Raw genomic sequence first — 7,495 nt, 5'->3', positions numbered from 1 at the left:
AGCATTTAATTAGTTTTTATTTTCTTAGTTTAAAAAACTTTTTCTAACATTTTGATTTGATTAGACGTTGAGGATAAACCGGTACTAAAAGCTCTTGTGTCCTTGGACGACCTCGGTATCTTACCAACACTATACTACGTTCACGATGGGTGCACTTGCCCATATGTGTGTTTAGTGTTAGTAAATATCGTGTTTTATAAATTTAAAACTTGGCTAAAGGTGTAAAAAAGGGCTTAATTATATTCTAAAAATATATTACACTACACACGCATCACAGGCATTCATTAAGTCACGTATAACATGCGGTAACGGTTAGCGTTAAAGGTATTGCGTAGTGTGTTTGATGTGATTTAGAATAAGTAAAGTATGTAACACCCAAAAGTACATAAAGCAAAAAGGGATCGAGTATACTCACAGCGATTGGTGGATTGAAGGGAGCGCTAGAGAGTAGGGTTAGCCTGATCAGAACGGTAGCATAACGATAAACGACGCGTAAAACGATACAAGTGTTAGTGGTTCGAACAGCAGGTCGATCGGATGGTAGTCCGATCGGACAGCTGGTCGTTCGAGTGACAGTCCGCTCGGATGGTCATCCGATCGGGTGACCTTTCGAGTGGATTATTTCCTCCTTTAGGAAGGACGTGTTTGTGTATGATGGCTTGACTTTTGAAGTTTTCATTGTAGCATTTTGAAAACATAGAAGTATCTCTACCTTTCAGGTCGGTCGATCGGACGAACGTTCGATCGGACGATAACCCGATTGGTTAGACACTTTAGTGAGAACAAGTTCACCGCAATGCGTCATTCGATCGGATGGTAGCCCGATCGGATGGCAGCCCACTGACACTGAACATGTTGAAAATTGTTTTAGTATTGAAGTTTTATCATTACATGGTCGAGTGGTGGTCCGTTCGGGTGGTAATCCGATCGGTCAGCACTTAGTTCAATGTCCATCCTTCAAGGTTTTGAAAATAAAAGTTAAGTGTGGGACCAAGGTGTAGATCGATCGGGTGATAACCCGTTCGGGTGACAGTCCGATCAGACGGTCGTCCGATCGGACGGCATTCCATCCTTGTCATTTTATCGAGATGTTTTGATAACGTGTTAAGCAACAGAAACCTCGTCAATACTTGGTACTCATGATCGGACAGGAACCACCCAAATCCGATCAGTTAACTGTTCGAGACGGTGTTTCATGTTAAACCCAAAATCGGTAAACCTCGTAGGTAGAATCCAGATCTTGGACCAACACAACCACAAGAATGCGTAGGAAGTCGGTGCAAGCTCCGATTCTATCGGTTTTGAGTGCATTGAGTGTAAAAGAGTTGAAAGAAAGTTGGAAAACCTTCTCTCAATCCTTTTCATCGTGAATATGTTTAGATCTTATAGAAGATCTTTGTTTGTTTATGTGGAAATCGGTTAGATTCAAGTTGTTCTTGAAGGATTGAAGCCAAAACATGAAGTTCCTATGAACACCATGATGACATCATCCTAGAACACCTCAAATCTAGTGATTTCACGGTGAAAAGTTAAGATTCAAAAGGTAGAAAGGTGTAGAATCAAGTGTAGATCAAAGATGTACAAGATTTAGGTTGAGATCTTACCGGAATTGCGAGAGATCGGAGTAAAAGTGAGGTTGGAGCGCTGGTCGGACGTCAGAGAGCAAAAGTGGAATGTTTGATGTGGACAGGGGGTATTTATAGGGTTACCCAAAGTGGAAAGGGGCTGGTCAATCAGTCGACTGGCTGGTCGATCGAGCTGTAGCTCGATCGAACGGCTGGTTGATCGGCTAGTCTCCTGATCGATTGGCCAGTTGGTTTGAGTGTTCGGTGCGACGAGTTTTGCCGTTTCGATTGCGATTGCGAGCGTTGCGATGCGATGGAGTTTCTCATTCAAATTACTTTTAATCCCAACTACTATATCTAACATACAATCATCCTATTTCACTTGTGTTTAGCGTTTGCGATTCAATTTCGATTAATCACCACAACATAAGAAGATAACATGCACAAGTAACACATAAGGCACACACACACGTAAAAAAATATCCATAACGCGTAATTCGAGTAGCGAGCGCGGTTGCGATAAGCGATAAAGCGATAAAGCGATAAAGCGATAAAACTTACCATAAACATCGACTAGGCCTCGATTATTAATAGATACTCCACATAATACAACTAACGTTAAGCATAAATTAGACTATCTGCGAGTCAAAGAAGTCCAAACAGGAATTGAGCAAGGAGTGACAGATCGCAATGAGCAATCTTGTCTCCCTTTGACTTCAATCTTGACTTTAACTTTGACTTTCGAAACACGAGGTGTACACAATAGTTTTATTAGAGCTTCTTAATTAACCTTAACACACCTTTAACTATACAATTTTACATAAAAAGCACATAACATCTTGCAGTTTGGAGTTACAACATATAATTCACGTATTTGTCATGCAACGTATAAATTTTGTATAAACCATCTGTCTATATTAATTATTCGTGTTAGTCACCAACGCTCAGGATTTAAGTTGTGTGTGTGTTCTGGTAATTCCCCGAGTTACCAAAGTAAACTCATTTTACTAACTCAATTTAAATGCAGTGCCATGAATGTATGTCTAAACTAACTGCGGTTAGGTTAAATTATTAACTTAAATTTGCGAGTTGTCACATATTAGGGGTGTTCTGAATTTGTGATTGAGTGGGGGGAAGGTTTCCTAATTTGTGAAGGGATCAGGGAGTCCGAGTTTAGGAGTGTTGGTATAGGGATGTTCCGCATTTGTGAGTGTGTTATATAATAACTATAAAATGAATCCCTCGAGTTACAACCTTGTAACTTATGTAGAAAGTTATTCTAAAATAACTTTGCGTTATGATGAGACAAGTCTCTCATGTGTTCAAACTATATTGTTTGTATAGAAAGTTAACACCTTAACTTTGAATGTATGGAAGGAACTATGTGTTGTGTTATAAGTTGCACGTTAAATATAGTAGCGCGTATATATAATTGTGTGTATGGAATCATAGAGATTTAACTGAGAGGGTTAACGACGTTACCCTGAAAGTACATGATATCACATTATACCCATGTTGAAGGAATTTTCGTCCCAAAATTTGAGTAAGATTGAGGGTTTTTTTTTTGGGTAAAGAGTAAGATTGAGTTATGTTGCTCAGTATTGTATAAATGAAATTTTCCCAGACTATCGCAATTATACAAAAGGTCTTGAGGAGTTTGAATAGATGTTAGACTCATATGCTAATTTGGTAAACTCATAATCCGTCCAAATGTCTAAAATAGCAAAGGCAAAGTAGCGCGTTCACTGTGAAGTAAGGAGGTGCGTCATTCCAATGACAAGATATATAAATAGATCTAGTCAACATCTGAGGCTATCGTCTTACAAGTTGACAAAGGAAGCTAAACATCTGATTCAAGAAAACTTTAAACTAACTAATGATCTCAATTTTATAGCATTGTATTTGACTTTATAGAGCCAAATATAATTCTCCGAGTCCAACAACCAAATGCTTCTTAAGAGATTGAGTTGTGGCGTGATACCACGCCGAAGAAATGGGAAATATGAAAGCAATTTAAGCTAATATACTCTAGGTTTTAGGATCTAGGCTGAATAAGACAACCGACTCATATAAACTAAATGAGGTCATGTTGGGGGCTTGATACATCTCAACCCATGGTTAACGGCCCACAGGAACAGAGGAAGTCCGGCCCAGAAGTAGAGCCCATGAACCGACCCAAGAGAAACACGAAGATTCCTAAAAAGCTGCTGGACTAAGTCAGCTACCTTGCATATGAAGTTTCCTATTTGCTCCATGTTGCACGTTTCCCAATTTCAGTTGCACGTTTCCCAACTTCAGCATGCATATAGGAGAGTAAAACCATGTTTCCATTAATTCCATGCATTTAGGATTATGCACCCACGTTTACCATTTATTTCTGCAATGCATCTTGTATTTAAACTTGGTTTAGCTACAATAAAAATCATCAGAAAATTGCCCCATTGGCTTGTCTTTCTCCCTACTTAATTTCTTGAGTTTGATCCACTAACGGATTACTTACCATTTGGTGCTTTCATTCCCGAATCACCTCCACCATGCCTCCTCGTCGTGAAACGTCCGATGACGACCCACCCGTATCCATCTCCGACCAACTGTCACAATTGATCACCGCCACCCACACCGCCTCAACCACCACCACCACACAACTCTCTGCCCTCATCGAAACCACAACGAACCTTGCTTCGAATATCGCTAAACTATCAGAACAACTAGCCACCGAGATACCACGATCTGAATCTTCTAAATCACATAAAGACACCTCGTCATCCTCCTCTAACAACCGACCGGCTCACCCTAAACCACCTAAAATCAATCTCCCTCTATTCGACGGTTCCAACCCCCTCGGTTGGGTATTCCAAGCTGAAAACTTCTTTAATTAGTACCGTATTCCACCCGGAGAACGTGTAGAGCTAACGGTTTTCCATTTCGTCGGAGACGCACTGCCTTGGTACCAAAGTCTCTCCAACAATTTCCTGCTAGGCTCTTGGGATAATTTCAAATGGGAACTGGAGCTTCGCTTCGGTCCGTCTACGTACGAAAACCACCAAGCAACCCTTTTTAAGCTCTGCCAAACCACCACCATTACAAACTACCAAACGGAATTCGAAAGGATTAGTAACCAGGTTACGGGCCTTTCCCGGGACGCTCTTCGTAATTGTTATATCTCGGGCCTCCGTCAAGATATTCAAAATGAACTGGCAATCCACAAGCCCACAACCTTACACGATGCGTGCTCCCTAGCCCGACTTATCGAAGATAAATTAGATCTCAACACCAAACCCAAAACACCCTTTTATCCTAACAAATCCCCTAACAATACGCAACCACCATCCTATTCCCATGCTACATCATTGGCAACCACCAACACTCCTAACAAACAACCTCCACTTTTACCTCTACCTGCAAAACCTTCCTCCTCCCTTCCAATTACACGCCTCTCACCTGAAGCTATAGCCCAACGACGAAAAGAACGATTATGCTTTAAATGTCCCGAGCGATACACACCGGGTCATAAGTGCCCGCCACCCCAGTTCCTTCTGATTGTCGATAACGACGACTCTGATCCAAATCCCGCCGACACCGAACCACAGCAAACCAACGATCAAACACACCCTAAGCTCATGTCGCTATCCGACACTGCCTTCTTCGGCTTAGCTTCCACCCAGACGCTTCGTGTTACGGGTCAGATCGCCGGAAAACCGGTTACAATCCTGGTGGACAGTGGGAGCACCCACAACATCCTTCAACCCCGTATAGCGTGTCAACTACAAGTGGAATCCAAACCCATTGTGCCGTTTTCAGTAATGGTCGGGAACGGGCAATTCATTTAGTGCACAGGCTACTGTCCGGAGGTCTCATTTCACATCAACAAAAGCCAATTTCAACTACCGTTTTTATCCTTCTAGTAGAAGGTGCGGATGTCGTTTTAGGCATCTCATGGCTGAGCACCTTGGGTCGTTTGTCGGCTGTTCTCTATTCCGGGGATCTCTTTCATCAAAGACGACAAGCCTTGTACTATCCAAGGCGAACCACTTACCCAACAGGTTTCGAGCAGTTCACTTTCAAACCTTTTCAAACATGATTCCATTGCTTCATTACACACCATGTTTATGTCCCATGAACCCCATCTAGTGAATGACCACACAAACCTAACCCATGCAGACCCCACTATTTGTACCCTACTCAAATCCTACAACCAGCTGTTCCAACCAACCCATACCCTACCCCCAACAGGACCCACGACCATCACATTCCCCTCACCAATGAATCCTTACCCGTAAATGTGAAACCGTATCGTTACCCACATTACCAGAAACAGATTATGACGGGTTTGATCGAAGAAATGTTAAGTGATGTCATTATTCAACCCAACTATAGCCCTTTTTCTTCTCCGGTGCTTCTCGTTTCCATGCATTTAGGATTATGCACCCACGTTTACCATTTATTTCTGCATTGCATCTTGTATTTAAATTTGGTTTAGTTGCAATAAAAATCATCAGAAAATTGCCCCATTGGCTTGTCTTTCTCCCTACTTAATTTCTTGACTTGAGTTTGATCCACTAACGGATTACCTACCAGGGCCAAACTATAAAGGGAGTTAGTGTACCTCCTAGTCCATTTAAAAAGTGAAACTGATAAGACGCTAAACATTATGTGATAAATGATGAGAGGTAGAACGGGAAATTGCTTGCTAAATTTATATATTCTTGAATGATATTAGATGACTAATTGAGAAAGAATCAAACGCACAAAATAAAACGAGAATCAAGAAAACCAGAATCTGAAAAGGAGAAGCGGCAAGGAATAAAATCCAAGGTATATGTATCCTCAAACCTCAATGGTCCATCATTCATGACTTTATGGAAGAACAAAACCACCATCTGAAAGGAATAAAATAACCTAAAGCACATATGCTCAAGTTGAAATGTTACATCAAGGAAAAATATCACTTCAAAGAACGCTTACTTAGAGTTCTTGAAGGGGCCAACTTGTTTCCACTTGACCAAAGAACAAAGATTCTGCAATGCAAATTTTTGTTCGAATAAGAATAATCGTTGATTATTGAACTCAAAATCTTCATACATTTGCGAAAATGCCGTTATAGAATGCATGCCTAGAACTAGAATAATGTCCAGAGTAGGAAGATTATATAATTTATGTGTTTATATTTCCTTTAATCATTAACCTTTTATTTATCTTTTCTTTTCCTTGCGAAAATTATAAAATATGTACTTTAAAGTAACTACACTTGTGTCAAGTTAATTAACCAAACATAATATCAATTATTTAAGCATGTTTTGTTATACACAAAACCATTCTCCTAATTATTCTGTTGCAATATACTTAAGGTGAGAACATATGAAGAGGTTGGTAATACGAAAATTATAATTTAGGCCAAGGATCATTATAACCCATAACCTTTTTTGTAGGGATGTAGAATTTGTGTTGGGGCGCAATAAGCTAGCCGGGCCCATGTTCTACTAGGCTCGAGAGTTCGAACTCAATTCGCTTATCATTTATTAATTAATTTATACGGACTAAAATTATTATGTTTTATAAATTTTATGTATATATATATATATATATATTAGTTTTTATTATATTTTCATTAATAATAATAATAATAATAATAATAATTATTATTATTATTATTATTATTATTATTATTATTATTATTATTATTATTATTATATAAACATATCAAATATAAATTATACAAATAATAGGCTCGTGTAGGCTTGCGATTCGACTCGAGCTCGATAACTGTGGCTTGGGCTCGAGCTCGGGTACTTTTAAGCTCCACTCGTTTCGATCTATTTCTGATTTGATCTTGAGTAGCTTGCGAGTATAGCTCGACTTGTTTATATCCCTAAATTCTAAATTTGTGTAATGTGTTAAGCATGGAAGTTGATTGATAAGATATGGAGGAA

This window comes from Helianthus annuus, chromosome 3 (assembly GCF_002127325.2).
Source record: "Helianthus annuus cultivar XRQ/B chromosome 3, HanXRQr2.0-SUNRISE, whole genome shotgun sequence".
NCBI lineage: Eukaryota > Viridiplantae > Streptophyta > Magnoliopsida > Asterales > Asteraceae > Helianthus > Helianthus annuus.
This window is presented reverse-complemented; position numbering follows the sequence as displayed.